The sequence below is a fragment of the Podarcis erhardii genome, assembly GCF_964252035.2.
Source record: "Podarcis erhardii genome assembly, chromosome: 2".
Lineage (NCBI taxonomy): Eukaryota > Metazoa > Chordata > Lepidosauria > Squamata > Lacertidae > Podarcis > Podarcis erhardii.
Window position 1 is genome coordinate 32001421 of NC_138498.1, and position 22920 is coordinate 32024340.

Here is a 22920-nt window from a genome sequence, read left to right on the forward strand (position 1 = left end):
CATCTTGCTTCATTGGCCGTGGGAGCCGGCGTACAGCTTCTGGGTCATGTGGCCAGCATGACTAAGCCACCTCTGGCGAACCAGAGCAGTGCATGGAAACGCCATTTACCTTCCCACCAGACCGGTACCTATTTATCTACTTGCACTTTGACGTGCTTTTGAACTGCTAGGTTGGCAGGAGCAGGGACCAAGCAACGGGAGCTCACCCGGTTGCGGGGATTCGAACCGCCGACCTTCTGATAGGCAAGTCCTAGGCTCTGTGTTTAACCCACAGCGCCACCCGCGTCCCGATCATATGTACAGTACAGTACTGAAATAAATTCAGACTTGGGTCGCAGCAGCATGAGCAGCAGTGACAGACCATGGGGTCCCAAATTTCAGCAGTGCCCTGTGCAACACCAAATCCGCCCCACACCCCACACCCCCGCTTCTCACATTCCACTCTGCATCATACTTGCTGCACCCAGTGGCTTGCTCCGAAGACGCCATGCCCAGCACAACCAAAAGAGTTCTGCTCCCTTAAATCTGCTTGCTTCTGTGAGCAACTCAACAGATTCACCATTCAAAGCACTGGCAAGTTTAAACTTTGAAGGGCAAATCATGAGTCTGATGCAGTCGCTCCTTTCAGTAGCTCCTAGAGATATAAACTTGTGAGCCATTTAACACCCACCCGCTAAAAAAAATCCCTCCAAAATGGATTTCTTAGGCTGCCATCCTAAACACAGTTACACAGTGTTACACACAGTCCAGGCCCAGTCTGACCCCCTTTTTTCTATAGGGCCCTGTATATAAGTGGCCCCCTTGGCTCTTTCTTTCAGCCCATATGGAACCAGCACAGGTGGCCGGGCCCGGTGAACATTTAATATTCCTTACCCCTACGGCTGTGATTCATGGGTTCCCACTTAATTTTATTCCGATTTTAAATGTGATTTTGAACTGTATTTTAACCAATCGTTTGGTTTTGTGTTTTTAATGTATTATATAGCCGCCCTGAGCCCGGTCTTGGTCAGGGAGGGCAGGGTATAAATAAATTATTATTACAGTGGTACCTCTGGTTAAGTACTTAATCCGTTCTGGAGGTCCATTCTTAACCTGAAACTGTTTTTAACCTGAAGCACCACTTTAGCTAATGGGGCCTCCTGCTGCTGCCGCACCGCCGGGGCACAATTTCTGTTCTTATCCTGAAGCAAAGTTCTTAACCTGAAGCACTATTTCTGGGTTAGCGTATGTAACCTGAAGTGTATGTAACCCGAGGTACCACTGTAGTATTATTATTATTATTATTATTATTATTATTATTATTATTATTAATGAAGTCACAAGGACTGTTACAGAGCATTCCTGTACATGCCTAGCAGAAGTCAGTCCCATTTATTAAAGTGGGTATAGGATTGCCACCAAAAGCGGACCAAAGAATCAGGGCATTACAAGGACTAACAGATAATTGGGTGGTATCCCTTGACCTCACTTGGAGTCTAAATCCAGTCTGACTTGGCAGTCTGTCCTATTAGAGTAAGAGTCTATCATTAGGAGCTTTGCCACACTGAAGCACATTTAGATTAGCAGTTGGGAGTTTACTCTTGTTTCTACAGCAAGCTATTTATTTCAGTGCACTTATGCCTGTCCTGAGATATTTTGGCTGCCCTTAAAATGTGCCTGCACTTGTGTGCTGGAAAGTTTGATCTACCAGCCTAATGTAATCAAATTACCTGCATTTAATCCAATTTATTGCTGTTGATTTATAGATATAATCACATGCACATGTGTTTTATATAGATATAAATATAATGTACATACTAAACAATGCCAAAAAACAAAAACACAAAGAACCAGTGAGTAACTTAATTTTATATGCCTTCTGGTTTTTATTTCATAAAATATGCTACTTGAACATCAAGATTAGTAAAAAAACAAAAACAAAATAAACCAATCTATAGCATCAGCTGCAATATTTCATTCAGTTGAGGTTCCATTGAGGAGGTCTCTAACAGTGCCTCTGGCTACATTAATCCTCTCATTCCCAGCCTCCAAATCTTACAACACTCCTACAGGAAGTGGGGAACCTCAGGTCTGGGGCCCAAATGTGGCACTGCAAGCCTCTATATTCAGGCTCTCCATGAGTGTTTTTATCTAGCTGGGATGTGCTACTGAACTCTGATAATGATTCGTGCTTCCCTGGTTGGAGGATAGAGAGATAAGCGTGTAGAAACTAGCCTACTGAACAAAGGTAAAATTTACATTCATTGTTCCAACCACTTCTGTCTCTGGCCCACCACTGACCTGTGGCCCCTGGGAGGTTGCCGAGAAGGAAATGTGGCCCTTGGGCTGAAATGTGTTCCCTACCCCTGCTCTACTGCCCTTGAATTTGGGGGGCTGATTCCATAAGGATTAACTGCTGCTGTAGATAGACATCCCCCATCCATTTATTTCCTTTTCCTGCAATGGTAAATGGAAGGAACATTATCAGTGCAATGAACAATATCGTCAGTACCCTCCCTTCAAAGCCTGTTGTTGTTGTTGTTGTTGTTGTTGTTGTTTAGTCGTTTAGTCGTGTCCGACTCTTTGTGACCCCACGAACCAGAGCATGCCAGGCACTCCTGTCTTCCACTGCCTCCCGCAGTTTGGTCAAACTCATGCTGGTAGCCTCGAGAACACTGTCCAACCATTTTGTCCTCTGTTGTCCCCTTCTCCTTGTGCCCTCCATCTTTCCCAACATCAGGGTCTTTTCCAGGGAGTCTTCTCTTCTCATGAGGTGGCCAAAGTATTGGAGCCTCAGCTTCAGGACCTGTCCTTCCAGTGAGCACTCAGGGCTGATTTCCTTCAAAATGGATAGGTTTGATCTTCTTGCAGTCCATGGGACTCTCAAGAGTCTCCTCCAGCACAATAATTCAAAAGCATCAATTCTTCGGCGAGCAGCCTTCTTTATGGTCCAGCTCTCACTTCCAAAGCCTATCCAGGTTAAAACTGATATGAACGTCTGGAGGGGTCATGCTTGCTGCAGCTACACATCTGCTAAAAATGGTCCTGGGACCTGGAAGGCCTGGATCCTATTGCCTGTAGGCAAATCTTACTTCCACCCTTGCTAAAAGGGTAGCCAGGAGCCAAAGAACTGCTTAGGCTCATGCAAGAGGACTGTGTCACACAAGTAAAATTAACTACAACATGTTGTTTCCCAGCTGACCAACACATCATGTTACAAATATTACAAAAATACCCTGAATTTCAAGATCAATTTGCCTTTCAGCAAACTCTCTTGACTTCATGGAACTACTGGTACTTTCAAGGTTGTCTGGGTTTCGGCCACTGCCTAGAAAATTCATAGGACTCTTCTGCGCTTATTCTTATCTCGGCAATTAGGCAAACTCCTCTAGGAGGAAATTCCCATCCAGTGTCTTATCTGGGCACTGTGCTTCTCCTGGTGGCAAGGGAAGGAGGAAATGTCATCGTATTTGCATAATTTGCAAAGAGAAAAGGGAACTAGCGGCTGCGAAATGTGGTGCAGGGACAGCGGAGCGGAGCACCTGCTTCCCTGTTTGACCAGACTCCAAGCAGTTTCAACAGGACAATGAGATGTGGCCACAATGCTGAGGAAATTGCAGCCAGTTCTCGCTATTTCCCCCACACTTCAATAGCCCGACATTGCTGGCGTTTCAGGGAAATGCTCCGGTTGCGATCCTTCACATACACACCCAACCTGGGAGCTGGTTCGTGGAAAGGGAAGAGAAATATTGTCAGACAGTTAAAACAGAAAAAGTACCAGCAATTCCCCAGCAAGATGCAGTTCCTGATATTGCCCCAGTTTTTGCTACTCCCAGCACAGAGCAAGTGGAGGCAAGCAGTAGCCCCGGGGGGGAAGTCATGGGACCTGCCCTTTCTGAGGGCAAGGCGCCTTGGATACTAGGCTGAATTAATGATATTAATGCATCTACATAAAGTGCTTTGTGAGAGTCTAAAGGGCTTCTTATATTCCACCTGCGTAATCCATACAACAACCCTGTAGAAAAGTCTGCGCCAGCACTAGCTTTGATGGGCCTGGCTGGTGGCACTCTGCATGTTCCAGAGGAGCAGCAGGGGCAGGGAAGATGTAAAAAAATAAAATAAAAATCAGGTCAGCATCAGCGGCATAGCATCCTCCAGGGCCCAAGGGGCCCAAACGTTTGCCCCACTATATCAGATGCTGACGGCATGCCCCAAAGCAGCTCTGTATTATGATTTGTATACTACAGATAGGGAGAGTGATAGAACTAAGAGATAAAGCCCAACTAGACATGACTATGGTGCAATTCCAGTGTCATGCTTAATCATAGTTTAATGTGTTAAGAACAAGCCATAGCAAATCTTGGTATCATATGCCCCCCTCCCTTTCCTCCAATGCAGGACCAAGGAGGAGTTCAGAAGCTCTGGCTTCCATTTTTGTTTAACTGCATCCAAATCAACAAAGAGTGGCTAACGTTAACTATGGTTTATTTGAAACAAGCCTCCTTGAAACCATGGTTTATTAAACAAATGCTCTTTCATTTACCTATAAAGCCAGGGGTGCAGGGGAGAGTGAATTTGCTTTTTATATAAAAATGAATGCAATGGAACACAGAGCAGACGGTCCAGGATAATTATCACATCAAATTCACTCTTAATGCGTCAATGACATGTTGCAGGATGCAACCACAGTAAAAGGCCCATCTGGAGGTGCCTTGTCTTATGGTTTGCTCAGTTTCCTCCACACTTTTTCTACCACCAACTACATCATCACAGAAGTAGTAGCCAACTGAGGGTGGTTTAGGATGCAGCGAGTATGGAAAGGAAGAAGCCATCACTGGTGTTTTCTGATCCTTCTCTGACTCATCAGGAACCACAGAGTAACTTTCCAAATCCATGTTATAGCCAGGAGCAGAGCTTACTCATTCAGACGCCTCCTGCTTTGATGCCTGACCTTGTATGCTCTTTGAATCTGTTTACACTGCACTAGTTATTTACGGGCACAGCATGGCATAGACATTTGAGCAATTTCAAAAACGTGGATGCCATTCGAAGGCATGAAGCTCTTGTGGAAGGTTCCAGAAGCTCCCTCTTTCATAAGAAGAGCTCTGCTGGGTGAAGCCAAAGGCAATTCTAGCCCAGCATCTTGCATTATGCTCACAGCGGCCACCCAGGTGCAATGTGGGAAGACTGTGTAAGCAGCACCTGAGCACAACCGCACCCTTCCCACTTGTGATTCCCAGCCACAGTGGGGTGGGGTGTGTGTCACTGAGATATTGTTAACGGGTCACTGGCAGCAGGGTTTTCCTTCCCTTGTTGAATTGGAAGAGGGAACAAGCTTGTTTTCTCCTGCTCGGAAGGACAGGACTCGAACCAATGGCTTCAAGTTACAAGAAAGACGATTCTGACTAAACATCAGGAAGAACTTTCTGACAGTAAGAGTGATTCGGCAGCGGAACTGTCTCCCTCGGGAGTTTGTGGACTCTCCTTCCTTGGAGGTTTTTAAGCAGAGGTTGGGTGGCCATTTGTCCTAGGTGCTTTGGCTGAGATTCCTGCATTGCAAGGGGTTGGACTAGATGGCCCTTGGGGTCCCTTTCCACTCTAAGATTCTATGAATTTCCCCCGAAAAGGTTCAATCCATACTGCCTCCAAGACTGAACGTAGCACATTGTCATCACAATCACCAGGGAGTTTGCTACCTGGGAGATGGACACCTGCTTTTGAAACCCCTAGGAAGCAGGCAGCTGAACAAACATATCAGAATTATCTTCCTGTTGGTCTTAATAACTTCAACCAGCAGCCTCACCCGAGACACCAAAATAAAATAGGGAGAACACATTCAGATAGATCCGGCCTTGCGTGAACCTGCTTTGACCATGCCCTTTCTTTCTTTCTTTCTTACTTTCTTTCTTTCTTTCTTTCTTTCTGTTATGCCAAAGTTTCTGCTTCCTCAGCTGACTGGGGCTGTGTACACATCACCATGGCTCCAGTGCACTCTCCCCTCTGGTATTTGAAGCCATGTATCCATATTGTATTGTAGCCATAATCCATATTAATTCTGTATTTCTTGAGAAATACTGCTGTTGGGGGTATTCCCTCAAACCAGCTTCCAACTGATTTGAAAGCATAAGCCAAGTTCGCTTTGCAGTCAAACTGAGGTGTGTTCTTCTGAGATGGCCCTTGCACATGCGCAGATCACAGCGCATGCGCAGATGACAGAGGGGAGGGTTCGGGTACAGGGAAACCAAATAGGGAGTACGCATTGAGTGAATGCATCCCTGCCCCTTCTCTGCTGTGTACAGCAATATACATACCAACATCCTGTGTTTTAAGCTAGTAATGTGTACAAACTCTGGAGCAGATGTTTAGTGCGGGGAGCGCTAGCTATCCCTCTTGGTTTCCAAGGCAGCCAAGTAAATCTCTGTCCTGCGTAACAGGAAGCTGGTTGGGGAGAAACACGCACGCATGCACATACAAAAAGAAAAGTCTTGACATTTTGGAGGAAGAATTTAAACAAAACCTTGTTCCTATGGTAACAGGAGTTGCAGGCATGTCATCCCTCCTCCTTCTTCCCCAAATTGGGGAGGCAGCCAAGGAGAAGAGGAAGCAATAACCACTGCTTGGCTCCCTGGCAGGAAAGGCAGCGACTCATGCAAGCTGAAGTGCCAAAACATCTATTCTTGGCCCAGAAATTCTTGGTCCTAGTAAATCTGAAGGGGATTCCAACGGGCACTGGATTGACAAGAATTGGGGCACGCTGGTTTCAGGACAAGTAGAAACCATGACATCACAGGGCAAACATAGCAACATAGCCAGGCCAGTTGGACAACGGGGCATAGATGGATCTTTGCATTGGGACAAGGACTGTTGTCTACAAAGTCTTTCTTCCAAAGCAGACTGCACTGTCAGATTGTCCAGCCATCCTTATACAGTGGTACCTTGGGTTACATACGCTTCAGGTTACATAAGCTTCAGGTTACAGACTCCACTAACCCAGAAATATTACCTCGGGTTAAGAACTTTTCTTCAGGATGAGAACAGAAATCGTGCAGCGGCGGCGCAACGGCAGCGGGAGGCCCCATTAGTTAAAGTGGTGCTTCAGGTTAAGAACAGTTTCAGGTTAAGTACAGACCTCCGGAACGAATTAAGTACTTAACCCAAGGTACAACTGTACTGTATACCAGAGGCAGACAGACCTTTTTCTTATTCCGGTCCCTGGTAAAACGCAAATCCTATTTAACCTTTTGACACGTGCTCACTATAATAATAATAATAATAATAATAATTATTATTATTATTATTTATTATTTGTACCCCGCCCATCTGGCTGGGTTTCCCCAGCCACTCTGGGCGGCTTCCATAGAAACCAAAAATACACTAAAATATCACAGATTAAAAACGTCCCTGAACAGGGCTGCCTTAAGATGTCTTCTGAATGTCAGGTAGTTATTTATCGCTTTGACATCTGATGGGAGGGCGTTCCACAGGGCAGGCGCCACTAGAATTTTCAGACTGCACTGAGCATGCCTAGAAGTTAAATCTTTATCCCCGCCTCTCTCTTTCTGTGCATGTATCCCTGCTTGAGTGCTGATCCCTGTAACTGCGTGGACACAAATGCCAGAATGTTACTTCCTTCTTTGCCACCCACCACCTTTAATTGCCTATGCAGATATGAAAGGTAGCTGAATGTGTTCGTGGTGCAGCTATTCTGTAAATACAAAGGAGTCTATTATGGGATGAAATGTAACATTAGAAAAAATTAAAAGGAAACTCTTATGGGACAGAGAGTCCTTGGCAAATGAAATGCCAAACTTCAAAAGTCCAGGCTGGAGGAAGGCACAGTGAAAGCTCAGTTGCAATTATCGCCTCAGAATATGTTCCTGCTCATTATAGGATCCCAGCCTTTGCATGATTCTGATTTTGCATTTTAACCCTTGCAGCCTGACTGCAGCACACATAGCCCCCCCCCTCTCTCTCTCTCTCTCTCTCTCACACACACACGTGTCTTGGTATCCAACACAGCAGCACTGTCTGCCAAATTTTACAGAGCTTCTTGGAAAGTGCCTTTTTTTGGTAGGGCTAATGTCTCTTCAGAAAGGAAAGGAACACAACAGGAACAAGAAGATACTTCAACTTTATCTCGTTTATCTATCTGGTATAGTCCGGGAAAACTGCCAGGGAGGGCAGACACCAAGAAATGTGACCTTGAGCCAAACTCACGTGCCCATTTCAAAGAGACACCACTTTAAATCTCTGATCTGCCCCCTTGCACCTTGGGGAGAACTGTTCAGATGTTTGCGGTTTCTCTGGCACTAGGGCCCTGCCCAGCGCTCATGAAACATTGCCACAAACAAATGCACAGAACAGCAATTACAGAGGTAAATTCACACGACTGCTCTAGGTTTCTGTTTTTTTAGTCAGTGCAGTCTACCCACCCCAACCCCATCACGGATTGAGGCTACACCTGGATTATGCATACAGTGGAACCTCGGGTTAAGTACTTAATTCGTTCCGGAGGTCCGTTCTTAACCTGAAACTGTTCTTAACCTGAAGCACCACTTTAGCTAATGGGGCCTCCTGCTGCTGCCGCGCCGCCGCTGCACGATTTCTGTTCTCACCCTGAAGCAAAGTTCTTAACCCGAGGTACTATTTCTGGGTTAGCAGAGTCTGTAACCTGAAGCGTATATAACCTGACGCGTCTGTAACCCGAGGTACCACTGTATTGGGCCCAGCTTCCTTGGCCTGCCTGGATGCAAAGAGTTGTGTGGGTTTTCCTTCACATGCTGTTACGCCTTTACTAGCGCTTTGTGTTCACCGTGGAGATGCCTCGTGCCACCTTCAGCAGGGGGAAGGGCCATAGCTTAGTGGCAGAGCATCTGGTCTGCATGTGGGGGGAGGGTGGTCCCCATGTTTCATCCCCAGTGTCTCCAGGCAGGGTGGGAAAGTCTTCTTCTCTGAAACCCTGGAAAGCCATTGCCAGTCAGGTGGTGAGTTTGATGGAGCAAGGGTCAGACTCTGTATAATAATGCTTCCTATGCCCCCTATGTCTTTGCAAGTGGATGGATGCAAAGCGCTTGTGGGTATCAAGACAAAAGCAACCCTAGCGTTAGATAGAGGGGCTTAAGAAAGAAGTGGGCAAGGGCGACACCACAGAATGCAAAGTCTCCATGCCCCCAGTCGGAATGGCCTCCTAGCAGATGGGAAGCAACAGCTCCTGGCCAAAGCAGCCACCTCTGTCACATCAGGCTTCATCACCCAGCTCTGGCTTCCTAGGCAATGCTGTAGCATCCCTTCCCCCACTTCTTCCCAGCTCTTGGTTTCTCCAGCTTGGCACACGTCCAGAACAAGTTTGCTCTGATTCCATTCAGGTTGAGCAAGACGCCGTTGTGACTCCTTCCCTCCCATCTGCCTATAGGGCAGCATGGAGCCAGTAACAGGGAGGTGGAGTGGAGGCTGCAGCAGCTTACACAACTCTTCTGTGGGGCCAGCTTCCCGTCAGTCTGTACACAACCATAACACACCCATTTTATAATCTGCACGTGCATATCCATCATCCATGTACACACCCATAAATCCAGTATACTACAGTGATTCATATCATGCAGTTCTCAAATTACTACCTTGGACTGAGGGAACTACATTCCTTTTTTCTTCTAGGGGCCCCCCTTTGTTTACTTTTATCCAAAGGTACCAGAGTTGACAGAAAGGCCCCTTCGGTTTTCCCCTACGCAGTTCCAGTAAGCACTTCATTGTTTTATTGCTTCTATGCAAACTGCCTCGGGCATATTGCAGGTCACTATTATACCAATTTTACTGGTGGGAAGACAAGATGTAAAGATTGTGGATGTGGATTTACCTCCTGGGCTTCCCATGCCTATTTTTGGTATCACCCATGTTGCTGCTGAGAAGTTTGAGTTTGCCCTCACATCACTTACTAAATTCAGGGGAAACAGTGGGGGATTTTCTGAGCCAGCAAGAAGGACACAGCCGGGGGCCGGGGTCATGGCTTCACTCAACTTCCTGTTAAATAGCATGCCAGTTTCAATGGCTTCTGTCTTATGTCAGCCTTTCTCAACATGGTGCCCTCCAGATGTTTTGGGCTACAACTCCCATCAGCCCCAGCCAGCACACCTATAGTCCTAAACATTTGGAGGACACCAAGTTGGTAAAGGCTGCCTTGTGGAAGATACAAGGATGGTCCAAACCACACCAGATCCAGCTGCCTGGGGCAAATGAACTGGGAAGCTATTGCATGCTCCCACAACCTTGACCTTTTCTTTTTATCAGGTGATTTAGTTCAACTAGAATTTTGCTTTGGGGCTCCTTTGGTGAATACTTACTTATTTTTTTACTGTGTTTTTTACTGAATATTTACTTATTTTCTGAAATGGGGATCACTGTGGACACAGCCATCCTGCACTGGTGTCTATGTGAGCCCTGGCAGAACACACTTCACTACTTCTCCTCTGGCTCCCAACACAGCATCCTTGAAATGCTGTGGGACTTTCATCTCAGTCTTTTTTTCTTTTTCTTTTTCCTAGAAGGGTCAACCAGAGTTTAGTAAAGAACCTAGGAAGCTGCTTTTATACCTTTGGTCCATCCGGCTTAGTATTGTCTACACTGATGGCAGCGTTCCAAGGTTTCAGACAGAAAACATCTCCTACCTGGAAGCGCTGGAGATTAAACCCTGCACCTTCTGCATACAAACCTTGCCAACGAGCAAGGGTCCTCTCCCAAGAGCTTAATTTGGGGCTCACCCAGACTCAGCCCTGGCATCCGTTTTTAGTGTCAGTTCTGGAACGCGTAAGGTAAAAATAAATGGAAGTGCCTCTGAGAAGGTGCAGAGTGCATCCCCACCCCTACCCTAAGGTTTGCAAACCAGGTGGGTTGTAAGCATCACTTTTCCTAAAAATTAAACATCCCAGCTTTTCTGAGTTCTGGCAAGAGAAACATGCATAAGTCTGTGTGTGTGGTGTGTGTGTGTGTGTGTGTGTGTGTGTGTGTACAGTTTAGATAGAACCAGAAGGAGAAAGCAAGCAGATATGTGGCATTCCCTCTCTCTCTCTCTCTTTCACACACACACACACACACACACACACACACACAAAAACACACACAACGCCTTTTATGCCCATGGATTTGTTGTTGAATCAATCCCGGGTAGCCCTGCTGAGAATCGTGACTAATTTGTTCTTCAAACAAGGTTTGTGTAAACCTCTCCAGAGGAGACTGGTCGGGTAAGAAGGGGGAAGGTGAGTCACAAACACAGGCCAGCAAATTACGTTGAACAGAGGAAGAAAAAGACAGCAGGCAGCTGCCAGGGGCACGGTTGTAGCACCACTGCACTGGAGCCTGTGGCAAGTGCCAGGCGCAACGTGGCAGGCACTGCTCAGCAAACAAGGCCCAAGCCAAGCTTTTCCCTCCTGTTTCACTAGGATTAGCAAAAGCTCCCCCTTCTTATTGCTGTGGCCTCCCTCAGCAATGAGTCTGCAGCGAATTCTGGTGCAGAGGGAGCAGTCTTCCCCAGTCTGGTACCCTCCAGATGTTGCTGGAATACAACTCCCATTATGCCTGGCGGGTTGGGCTACAAATCCCAATACGGAGGCTGATGGAAGTTGAGCCAACGTTTGCCCTTCTGCACCACAGGAGGTTTCTGACCTCCCTCTGCTCAGGTGTGTTGCAGTTTGACACCAACATCCAACTCCTCATCAGCCGATGACCGTGGAGTGTGTTGTGCCCATGAGCAGTGGGTATTTGGAACAGAATTAAGAGCCCCTCAGAGAGCTCACCCACACTTAACTCCCCCCCCCATGCTTTGTAGGCACAGGTCCACACTTTAAAGCCGGCCATTCGGGTTTTCCACAAACTGCAGTTTGCTCCAATTCAGCGATAAAGTGGGGGGTTTTCATGGAGAAAGAGCCGGGGAGGGGGAAAGCGCATTTTGACACAGAGCTTTAAAGTGTGGACCTGTGCCTAGAGATGTGGTAGAAAAGGAAGCCTGGAGGAGCTCAGGGTTTCCCCCCTCACCTCACCATGTAAGGGCTTCTCCATACTTCCACTTGTCCCACTGCTTTCCCCTAGGGAAAACCCACTTTACCGCTGAATCGGAGCAAACTTCAATGGGCTTTTCAGCGGATTGACGTTTGCTGTGATTGGGCAGCAAAGAGTGAGTTTTCCCTGGGAAAGAGATGGGGCAAACCACTTGGACCCATATTTTCTAGGCACGGGACAAGCAGAAGTGTGGACAAGCCCTATGTGAACAAAAAGTTAATACAGCGTGAGTCCTTTAAAAGAGGCCCCGTGGATACAGAGTACACATGTTCCACTAGGCCTCTTTTAAAAGACTCACCCTGTATTATTACTAGTACTTTTTTTCTTAAAAAATGTTTAGGGGTACTCTCATTTTCCCACTCATATTGAAATACTGCCCCTCAATGAGGCCATTAAATTCACAAAATGTTTAGGGGTATGTGTACCGCTGCGTCCCCCAGAAAAAAGCACTGATTGTTACTATGTTTATGGTGGCACTGACCACTCAGTATCCAAACTGGGGTGTTCTCTCTTCACATAGCACAAAAGGATAAAGCTATGCTCTGACAGGTAAAGAAAGTAAAAGTCAAGTATGTGCTCTAATGCTAAGGGGGAAATCTTTAAAAAGCTATTTTTAAAAAGGAGGAGGAGGAGGAGGAGGAGGAGGAGGAGGAGGAGGGTGTATACGAAGAGTGGGGTGCTGTTTTTAAAGCAAATCATACATAAATTTCAATAAAAGAACTGCACAACTAAATAGCAATTGCAGGCCACTTGAAACTACAAACAAGAAATAGAAGCAGAGAAAATAACTACCAGCACAATTAAAACAGCAAAAAAATTCACCCACCAGTGCCTAATGAAATAAAAATGTTTTAACTCATTTTCAGAAAGCAGAGAGAGAGCTGGTCTAGTGGAAAGCCATTCCAAAGAGACGGTGGCACCGCTGCTGTGAAAACTCAGTAGCTAATATGCCCTCAAACAGAGGGCATTTCCATTCTGTTGCTATTTTCAGGTGGGATTCAATCACACACAACAAACCTGCTTTCCCCACAAAGTAGGACTTTTTGCAGTAAGGAGAATGAGAGGGAAATGCAAAACTCCTCACAAATTGGTCTACAAACCAATCAGGTGAATGCCCAACGAACAGGTTGCCGACGCACCCAGAGATTCAAGACCCCATCTGCGGAGCTCAGAAAATGTAGGGAGGTTGATACGAGTGACATTCCCACAGTTTATCTGCTGCTGTTAAGGCAGGGGCACAGGACTTGTACTACTCACTGTTAGTGATGGTTTCATAAGTACTATACAATAGGTACCTATAACTACTAACAATGCCACTTCCTGGCAGTCAAAATGGCCTCATTGCCTGGGAAGGGGACTTCATTTCCCCACAACAAAATAATGAGACTTGAGTGCTGAGTTAGTTAAAATTGTTTCAAATATAGTAGAGAGCAATAAAAGGTACAATATTATTCATTTAATACAACAACGTTGGTAATATCATTCCTAACAAATGTCAAGAATCAATAGCTCTTTGTCGGAGAAAATAATATAATGTGTTCACTTGCAAAAAGCACAGTGCAAAGCACTTTCTGACGGCTCAAGGGTCACTTGAGTGCTGGGAAAAAATGTGATACCCTTGCAACACAGGCATTACCCTGAAGAAAGGCATCTAGGAAACCTCCCCTCCCAGAACAAAAGAGTAACAAAACAACTTTGCATAATGCAAAAAGCAAACACGCCGTTTCTGGAAAAGTCCTTTGTATATTAAGTCCTCTTTTCCAGCATAGCGAAAATATCAGGAAAGTGATGACCAGGGAACAGGGAGGTCTTGTTCTGGTTGGGATCAGGCCCCCATTGATTTGCTGTTATTGAAGCTGTTGTCGGGAACTCGGAAGCCTGGCTTCCCTCAGTCGTTTCCTGGAACAGGCCTTGCACATATGGCCTTGGGTCTTAGAGGCGATATACAAACAGTTATGCCTTAGACCTGGACTAGCTCACTTTGCTTCCCACAAATGCACACATGCACGCACACACACACACACACACACACACACAAACACACGGCCTTCAAGGAACTTTCATTTGGAAAGAGAAGCTCTCCGTTTCTACTTGTCACTCTCATGTTACTGTAGCCTTTGCCAAAAAAAAAAAAAAAAAAAGGTGGCCTCCTTGTCTCAAAGTCCCAGCTTCTTCTGGATCGCTGCAACACAAAAAGCTGATTTCTCCACTTTGCACTTGTATTCTGACTTCTCTAAAGACACACACCAGCTACCACACCTTGTGTACCACATGCTAATATTTGGCCACCTAATATTAGAGCAGAATATTCACTTTCAGAAACGTTCCGTGTCACAAGATCAGGCAGCTTGCTGCTGCCACAGTATTTGTTAGCTTTGCCCACATCCCTATCTGCAGCAGTTTGAATTTACCCCGGGGGCTTCATTCTTACAGGGGGTCAAGATTATTTATCGTGCATGTAAAAGGTTTATCCTCTCTTTGGCTGTGTACATACCATGCATTTAAGGCACATGGAAAGCATGTGGCTTCCTGCAAAGAATCCTGGGAACTGGTTTACCTTTCACAGAGCTACAATTTACGGCATCCTTAACAAACTGGTTCTTAGGATTCTTTGCGGGAAGCCCTGTGCTTTCAACGTATGAAATGTACGCAGCCTTTGGCCCTGGCACAGGGATAAGGCTTGTAAGTGGCCCTCTTTATTAGTCAGAGTGAAAGCGATCACCTCTCAGGATGATAGTCATTATATTTCATCACTATGGGAGGTTGCCTTGTGCATGTACTTTAACATTCTGCATCACTGACTTGGATGATTTGGTGCAACGGCAAACCCTGTCTCTCCCCCAAACAGCTGCCTTTCTCTTCCTATCCCTATGCCCCCTTCAGAAAGCATGCAAAACTAGCTTTCTTTGTTAAAGCCAATGTGTCCAAGCAGACCCAGGCTCCTTAGGAGCACAGTGGTGTTTATAAGAAGAGGTCAAGTTCCCTTCTCCCTAGGGGTGAATTTTCTTCCAGCTCCAGGAACCACACCCCTGGCAGGGCTCCAAGATGTAGCCATTAGCTACCTTCTGCCATCTGGTTCCTGCATGCCTGAAAGGATAATGAATGGCCACAGCCCTATCCTCCCATCTTGTGCGCTTTTCCTGGAGGTGGTAAAGTCATCGCTTCCAGCTTCGGGTGAGGGCGTGTGTGAATCACTGCATTGCAGGAATCCTGCTCATGAGATTTTCTGTAAGAGAAGAGTTAAAAGAATTTTGAAATGGCTGGAATGTGATTGCCAACTCTTGGCAAGGGGCAGGTCCAGGGTCCAAGGAGGTGAGGAGGCAAAAGCCCACAGAATAGGCTCTGTTCTTCTCTAATACAATTAAACATGTCACTGGCCACTGAGCAAGACTGTTAACACACAGATCAACTTAACACAATCTAGATCAAATCACAAGCCCAAAGCAAGAACTAAAAGTGTGTGTAACTCAAGCAAGGAACGCCAGCTTTGGAGGGGCAGAGAACTTATGGCTCTTCAGAAATTGCTGGACTACCTCCCATCATCCTTGACCATTGGCCATAGTGGCTATAATGTACACAGTGAACTTACATATATGGGCAACATAGTATTATGGAATTAAGAATGTGTAAGGCATTATAGAAAACATTGGTTTACTTGGGGGTGTGTTATTGGGTTGTTCTTTTTATTTTTATTACGTATATTGTGGTTTTTATGTTTATCTTTTCTGTGAACTGCCCTGAGACCTCTGGGTATAGGGCGGTATATAAATTCAATAACTTAAAAAAATAATAAAATGATAATTTTCATGCAGGGAGCACTGAAGTTGAGATTAAGTCTGTGTGTATACACTATACTTTTAAAGCACATTATTCCCCTCAAAGGATTCTGGGCTCTGTAGTTTACCCTTCTCAGAGTTGTAGTTCCCAGCAGCCCTTAACAAACCACAGTGCCCAGAATTCTTTGAGGAATTTTTTACAGTTGCATAATTTCCTGACGATGAGGAATATCCTGCCCAAACAAGCCAGCAAGTGTGTGGCTTAATACACAAGTGCACACAACCAAAAAACCCAAAACAGATCACAAAGGCAGATCAGAAAGAAAAACAAAAAACTCACTCACGGTTCCTTCTGTGCCAAGATTTTTAGGCACCGGTCTGGGATTTCTGGGTCCATGTCTGAGTGTTTCCCCCCTCTTTTGTCCCACCACTTCCCCCAGGAAAACCCACTGTTTACCCACTGAATCGGGTTTTCCGCAGGTTTTCCCAGAGGAAGCAATGGGACAATAAAACCCCGCGTTCAGACACAGAACTAGAAATCCCAGACCTGTGCCTAGAAAGCGCAGCACAAAAGGAAGTATGGATGAGCCCAAAGAGAGTCGCAAGACACACATACCCCCCGCTATTCTGAATTCTGCACAAACACATATAAAGTCTGGGGAAGTGACTTTAGGAACTCATTCCTGCTAGGCTGAAACTGCTTCCCTGGTTCCGCTTGCGCCTGATGACTGTCGCAAGCCCACAGCCACTACCTTTATAGAGAATCTTGGGAAGAGTCGTGCAGGCTGCTGCTACCAGTGCTGTCCACTGCACTGCCTTCCTACTGTTGGGTAGGCAGGGCTAGAAGCCTCAAACACAAGTGCCACTGCCTCAAGTGACGCTCTGATGGCTACCACCCGCCCCCCCCCCCGGTTGCAAGCTGCGCAGTTAGCTTAAGACTGCTACCAAAGCAACTGCTTGGTGTAGGACTTAACTTATAAACACACCTCCAGGGCCCTCTCCCTGCCCAATCTGCACACATATAAATAAACATAATTTTAGGACTGATATGGGAAATACCTGTATTTCCGCCATCCTTCCTTCATGTGACACCTTTATCAAAAACTGGTTATCAGCATGTCTGAAGGGAGGGCATGACCAGACAATCACTACTTTCCAGTGGAATTGAATCACGTACCAGCAAATTCAGGTTGCACAATTATAGCTGATGAGGGAGGATTAGTACGGCAAACCTGCTTCCCCAAAAGATCAGATGTTTTGTCATAAGGAAAGTGAGGCGAAAATGCACCGAGGAGTGTGGTGTGACACTTGACTTGACACATCATTGAACTGCCCGACAAACAGATGCCTATAATCCAATCAGGATACATTTAAAGCACTCTTATTCTGCTTTAAAGGGACACGGGTGGTGCTGTGGGTTAAACCACAGAGCCTAGGACTTGCCAATCAGAAGGTCGGCAGTTCGAATCCCCACGACGGGGTGAGCTCCCGTTGCTCGGTCCCTGCTCCTGCCAACCTAGCAGTTCAAAAGCACGTCAAAGTGCAAGTAGATAAATAGGTACTGCTCCGATGGGAAGGTAAACGGCATTTCCGTGCTCTGCTCTGGTTCGCAAGAAGCGGCTTACTCATGCTGGCCACATGACCCGGAAGTTGTACGCCGGCTCCCTCAGCCAATAAAGCGAGATGAGCGCCGCAACCCCAGAGTCAGCCACAACTGGACCTAGTGGTCAGGGGTCCCTTTACCTTTAGCTTTTATTCCACTTTATGGAGAATCCTGGAAAGTGTCACTTGTTAAGGATGCTGACCTCACAGACCTACTATTGTTCCCAGCACCCTTAACCAATGACACTTCCCAGGATCCTCTGTGATTGTTAAAGAGTGCTTTACATGTATGGCCTGGATGTGATTAGCAGTGTCATCTGACCTCCCCAAAAACAAATCAGAACGAATACTCATTAAAATAGCCAACTGCCGCCTAAGTCTAAACGCCCGGCAAACAAATAAGGATGAATGGTCAACAGACAGGTTGCGTGGAAGTGCTCGGTGCCTCTTATCCTCTCAGAGCAGTATGCCTGGGCACTGCAAAACAGGCAACCCAAAGTTTAACATCTCTCTTGGTAGACGGTTGGCAAGGAAGATGTTTCACTGTGGCAAAGCAGGCAGTCCATCCCTTTCACCTATGTTTTTCTCCAGTATTCATTATGCCCAGGCTAAGTTAAATCCAGGAAGCTGTCATCAGTGATATAAAAAGTGCCACTGACCACCCCCATGCAATTTTCTGCCATGTGTTAATGCTTTAACGTTGGAGGATAGGTCAAATGATATTACAGTGACCATGGCAAAGTTTCTTTCGGAGGTCGCAAGAAAAAAAGACCATCATGCTCTATCTAGACGTAACAAAATGACTACCTTGGTCTCTTTTGCCTGTTGTTTGGTTGTCTTAACTGTATCTTGTATTGAAACTGTTTTGTGGGTCTATGGACCGCTATATATATATATATATATATATATATATATATATTTGCTTTCGTAGATTTTCACGGGTACAGGAATGCAGGTTTTGGTGTCCTCGGGTGTCTTCCCGTGTAAAAGTTGGGGTGTCTAGACCTCGTCGAAACGTCGCCTAGACACCCCAACTTTTACACGGGAAGACACCCGAGGACACCAAAACCTGCATATATATATATATATATATATAAAACGTTGGATAGACAGTGGAAGGAAGTGATTTAAAAACTGAATGTGCCATCTGTTCAATGTATGTTTTGCATTTACACTACAGAGAGATCTCATTGAAATGATTTAAGCCTTATCGATGAAAGAAGAGCTGAATGTCAGGAAACGTTCCAGTTACACAAACTTAGGGCAGATCCATACAAATGCACATCCAAGGCACGTTTAAAGCACATGGGCTTCCCACAAAGAATCCTGAGAATTATAGCTTGTTAAGGCAATAACTACAGTTCCCCAGAATTATTTGTGGGAAGCCATGTGCTATAATGTGTGTTGGATATGCTGTAAATGTATGGTATGAATTTGCCCTCAGACCTCACTAGTTGGGGATAAGTAGGGTTGCCATATTTCGAAGAGCAAAAAAGAGGATGCTATAACAACTCTCATTTTAAATAGCCCTACTATATGTAGGCTATAGAAGCAGTGATATATTGGTGAGAGTGGCAGAAGAAGAGAAGAGGAAAGCAAATCTTCAGCCACCAGTTATGTCTATGTCTCATCCACAAAGACATTTTGGCAAATTTAAAAACAGAATTTTTACCCCTGAAAAAGAGGACATGTCGTGGAAAAAGAGGACACATGGCAACCCTAAAGAGGTTGATGACATTGACACAAACTTATCAGGACTTTGCCTTGGAACCTGTTTTTATTGTCAACTTCAGTGGGCATGATCCTTTAGCACCTTCGCTTACCCTGCATATGTTTGAACAGAGCTATAACAGAGAGAGCCCACGAGCTCATAAAACATTATTTTCCTCTCCGATGATCATTGTTGCCAACTGATCAGAAAAGAACTATTGGTCCTGCTCTTCCACTTATTGAAGCAGATGTAGCTTTGCTTCCCCTTAAGGAAGTCCTGATGTAATTTGCAAGCGATCAAAATAAAATGAAAACAAATAAAAAAGTTCACCCACTAATATCAATATATCAGATCACAAGCGCCATGTTCCTCACAAACTTCAGCTGCCAGCTAGAAACTGGTTTCTTTATAATAAGCTATTGTACTGTATATAAGCACAGGCCCTTTCCTGTTTAGTGGCCTGGATGGCAAATCCTGTTTGAGGAAAGAACCTGGTTGAGAGACTCTGGGGTTGCTCAGAAACAGCCCTTAGGGAAACTCTATGTTCTAATTGTGAGGCAAGGAGCTTTAATTAAACCACTCACCAAAGACCTGACAGTAAAGTACAACGTGTCCCCATTTCTCTCTGCAACTGTACATATTTCCCACACTGTTTACTTCTGCTACTTGCTACCTGCTGCAAAAAGCCTGTCTGTAACCCCTGCACCTATCCCAGGTGACCGCCACCTTTTTCTTGATAGAAGCTCTGTGCTTAATAACCAGCTGGCAGGCAGAAGTTCCTTTCCATTCAGGCCAAAGCTGCGCCAGTTGAATTTGTGCATATCATACAGCTTTTCTGTCAGGAAAAAAGTCCCTCTCTTCTCCCTTCTTTCCTTGATAGGTTCTTTCACCCTGATTCAGGTTAAGATACAGTACTCTGTTCATCAACTCTTTCACTTTGCCATTTATGATGCCAAGCTGTCACCATCATTTTATAGTTAATTGTTCAGCCTCTTCCCTCACTCATATATAATGAACATCGAGATTTCAAGCTGACACCCTTAGAAATCATTTCTTTATTTAAGCTGCAGGCACCGATGGGACCATGAATTTCATGGCAGTGGCATCCTTTTGCTCTGTGGGATCTCAGGAAAGTTACATAAATAAGGAGACTCATCTGCTTGCTTTGGCTGCCCTGACTCAGCCTCCTGGAACCAGGAACCATCCTGGAACCATCACAGCAGGAATCGGAGTGCTGTTTCCAAAGGAAACTATGACTGGTTCACCAAACTCACAGTGGGACAATTCTGAAGGAGGGAAGCCCTTTGAAAAGCTGCATCAGTCCATGCCTAGATGGAAACCCTGGGTGTGTGTGTGTGTGTGTGTGTCTTGTTTGTGACTATATTGATGCCACAGTGGTTGGGGAAAGTGAGTGGAGAACGATCTAGAGCACAGTAGGAAAAGAGCCAGAAGCAAAACACAGGGAAAATAACTGAAGACGGGAAGAAAAAAGAAGTCACCTACAGACTGTCAGGTTTTTTTCTTGCAGGACAGATAGAAGTACATTCCAGAAATGTAGATTTGTGCAAATAAAGTGGATTAAATTGCTCTGCCGTGACAAATCCCCCCTTTTTTAAATGGACCTTTATTAACCACAAAAGTGATGGGGAATGCATTGAAAAGTGTGGGAGGAACAAATGATTAATGGGAAGACAGATATAACAACTGTGCAAACAAATAAGAATACAGTGGAACCTCTGGTTACAAACACCTCGGGTTACAAACACTTCGGGTTACAGACTCCGCTAACCCGGAAGTAGTACCTCAGGTTAAGAATTTTACCTCAGGATGAGAACAGAAATCACGCGCCGGCGGCGCAGTGGCAGCAGGACAGCTAAAGTGGTACCTCAGGTTAAGAATGGTTTCAGGTTCAGAACAGACCTCCAGAACGAATTAAGTTCGTAACCAGAGGTACCACTGTATATTTAGGATGAAAGCTCATTTTCATATAACCTCCCTGCAAACAAATCTGAATGAATGCTCAATAAAGACCAGACATTGTCTAATTTCCATGTAAGCTTTCTTACAAATCAGGATGAATGCTCAATAAACAGATCATTTGGAAGAGCCCATGATCTTCTAGACAATTATGGGGCTAAACCAATAAAGAAAAGATGAGCAAGAAGAAGGAGTAAACCTTCTCCTGTGTCTGAAGATCAAATGTGAGTGACAAAGTAAGTGTATGCATGTATGTCTGAGAACTGAGGTGCAGCAATAGCAGGAGGAGCATCTAAACCTACATTGCTCTGAGACCATGAATTCCTAAACCCAGATGGCCTTTCTCATGAGATGCACACCTGTAAGGCTGCATCTATCAATACATTAAGTTTTGGTTGAGAAAAACCCATGGGTATCATTTTCAGTTCTTGTTTTGCAAACGCTTCCTCCTTTGTGATAAATTCCCCTGCTCTTATTCTCTGCTGAAGATGGAAACAAAGCAAAGCCCAAGTTCAGCGCATGAAGGTTTCTTCCAAACTATGACATCACAATAATAATTTTGTCCAGCTTGATCAGGAATACCCACACTGAGCATACTTTTCAAAACCTACTGTTCAAAAAGCAATTGCCTTACCGGTTGTTGTTTTTTAAACCAGTTTGATTAGTGTTTCTAGAACATGGGTTACCCCCAGCCAACCCATAGTACAACCTTCTAGTTAGCTAATAGTAAAGGTACCCCTGACCGTTAGGTCCAGTCACGGATGACTCTGGGGTTGCGCGCTCATCTCGCTTTACTGGCCGAGGGAGCCGGTGTTTGTCCGCAGACAGCTTCCGTGTCATGACTAAGCTGCTTCTGGCGAACCAGAGCAGCACACAGAAACGCTGTTTACCTTCCCGCCGGAGCAGTACCTATTTATCTACTTGCATTTGATGTGCTTTCGAACTGCTAGGTGGGCAGGAGCTGGGACCGAACAACGGGCGTGAGGCGTTCACAAAGTAAAGGAAGGATTGAACTCTGATTAATAAGAATACACACAGAGGCTTGAACCAGCAAGACTCTGGGAAGGGTGCGTATAATAATCTCTGTCTCTCTCTCTCTACCCCTCGGCCCAGGTCGTTTTATTCACAAAAGAACTTTTTACAGAGTGTTCGTAAGAACCAATCAGATCTCTTCTAAGCATTTCAACAAACCCCACATGGGGAGAAAGTTAAACTACCAAAACTACTTAAGCATGGGGTAAACAAAGAACAGAACTACAAAGGAGTACATCTGGCATCCCTGGAGGTGATAAACAAGCAATATACATTATAAGAAGGATGGCCAGGAGGATAGCGATCAGTACCACCTTCATGTGAGATTTGTTTCCTGGCCCTAAGATTAACATCCTAAGATTAACATATCAGAAAAGCTACATCAAAGAAGCTGCCCACTGTCTTTGATGACCCAGGAGCCTGCCTGGCGAGCAACTGGGCTGTGTACGTGACTTGTGAAGCAAGAGAGATGGGCAGTAGAGAAAACGGCCAGAGATGCAGAGGGTTGTGGGATTTGATCAGAAACTATTGTCAATGTATCAAACCCAGTCAACCCAATGCATTCATTGTGGACACAATGGCTTGATGCATATTTTATAATTCCTCATAGTAATCCCACCTGACCCCACACTCTGGATATTTGCACTCCTACACAGGCGCTCACCTCATCGTGGGGATTTGAACCGCCATCCTGGTTTAGACCACAGCGCCACCCGCTATAAGTTAGCTAATAGGCAGATGCAATTGACTCTTCTCTATAAGAGATGCCAGCCTGAACCTATCCAATTATCATTT

At 45.3% G+C, this 22920-nt stretch overlaps 2 long non-coding RNA genes across 2 annotated transcripts in view; one reads left to right on the forward strand and one right to left on the reverse strand.

Moving 5' to 3' along the window:
- Nucleotides 1–22920, forward strand: part of LOC309335118 — a 47720-nt gene that overhangs the window by 17042 nt on the left and 7758 nt on the right. The window lies entirely within an intron of this gene.
- On the reverse strand, nucleotides 1838–15430 carry LOC309335170. The gene is made up of 3 exons (XR_014153418.1): nucleotides 15090–15430; nucleotides 10641–10770; nucleotides 1838–2436 (listed from the first exon to the last, which is right to left on the reverse strand). It is a non-coding gene; the product is annotated as an uncharacterized lncRNA (long non-coding RNA).